The sequence below is a fragment of the Triticum dicoccoides genome, unplaced genomic scaffold, assembly GCF_002162155.2.
Source record: "Triticum dicoccoides isolate Atlit2015 ecotype Zavitan unplaced genomic scaffold, WEW_v2.0 scaffold195861, whole genome shotgun sequence".
Lineage (NCBI taxonomy): Eukaryota > Viridiplantae > Streptophyta > Magnoliopsida > Poales > Poaceae > Triticum > Triticum dicoccoides.
In genome coordinates, this window is record NW_021232220.1 from 1 (window position 1) to 1,569 (window position 1,569).

Here is a 1,569-nt window from a genome sequence, read left to right on the forward strand (position 1 = left end):
CCACTCTCTTACGACGAGGAAGAAAGTGAAGTATTGAATGGGTCCAGAACCAAAAGCCGTCACATAATAGTATTCAGCATGTTTACATGCATATGGATGCAGAAACCTCTGCCTCTCACTTTCATCCATCCCTTTCTCTAATATTTTCTCGGTCTTACCGTATATTATACTCCTTTATTTGATACTTTAGTTAGCATATTTTTTGACATACTCCTTTGTTTGATACTTTAGTCAACATATATTTGTTTCACATGACGCCCACATGGCCACATATTGTATTTTTTTTCAGTTTTGCCAAGGTTTGCTTTCGCCAGAGGATACTAATTAACTTAACTTTCAATCTCAAGGTCTGGATGTTGTGGGAACAAGGTTCATTCCCCTAAATAATGAATTTCGTCTTACCCTATATATTGTATATAGTTGCCTGAAAAAACAACAACTCCTGCATGGTATATATAGTTAATGCTAGAATAACTTACAGTATTGACCCTCTTTTGCTCCCAGATGTGCGATGATTAAGCGGAGCAAAAAATTAAGCAGACTACACAGTAGAAGTAAATTACATTCGAGAAAGTTGGGGATAATATTGAGCATCTGCACCATGCAATCACATAGCCAGAATATCGAGCAATACATGAATATAAGCTTATTCTGAAAATACTCCAGCAACCAACAACAAGCCGTGACAGCCCAGAAGTCAGTGAAAAATCACAGATCAGTCAACATCCTTTTCCATACATTGATCATGTTGTGAAAACAACATGAAGAAGATGTTATATAGCTACTGAAGGGTGTTCCCATCCCGTTCTTCTAGCTAATAACTAGACATATGTACCATATGCGGGATTTTCTCTTTATATATAGTTATGGGATATATATTTTATACAAACAAATTTACTATCATACCAATGCTCTCAGTCTTTCGGAAACACTTGAAACATCTATGCCAATTCTCGAGCTGAAGGCCTGCACAAGATAGAGAGAGGAAATTAATTGACGCAACTAATTAACCCATGTTAACTTCATGGAAAAGGTAGTACCAAATTATATTTATATTTAGATGGAAAGAAGTTCTTAATCATACAATTAAAGACTTTTTCCAGTCACGGTAGATTGAATTTAAGACTTAAATTGTAGCAGATGGAGGGCCGGGAAGAGAAAAAGAAAGGAATTAAAATGTGTGTGGCACATGTGTATATCTAAGGTCATTTTCAAACTCTTTATCTAGCTTTCCTCAATTTTATCTCTTCCTACATAGAGAGGAATCTACGGTTCCATATTTTTCATGTATGTGTATATGCATCACTTTCATGTTCCCTTTGTGTCTTTCACTTGTGTATATACCATTAGTTTACTTCAATATGTGTAGGTACACTAGAAACAAACGTGAATCCCTCTAATAGATACGGACACAGAAAGTAAACAGTTATGGTCAAAACGTATACTCGGACTCATGTGTGCCTAATATTTTACAACATGGGTTGTATTTTCTTGTGCAGATGTGAAAGGCTATACCTATATATGTACATACCCGGGAGTGTATGGTGTAGAAGATTTTGTGGCCAGCAA

The 1,569-nt window shown here is 35.9% G+C and overlaps 1 long non-coding RNA gene across 1 annotated transcript; it reads right to left on the reverse strand.

Annotated features, from left to right (window-relative positions):
• Nucleotides 1-612: 612 nt before the first annotated feature.
• Nucleotides 613-1,569, reverse strand: LOC119344968. Its single transcript, XR_005166876.1, has 2 exons — nt 1,532-1,569; nt 613-966 (listed from the first exon to the last, which is right to left on the reverse strand). It is a non-coding gene; the product is annotated as an uncharacterized LOC119344968 (long non-coding RNA).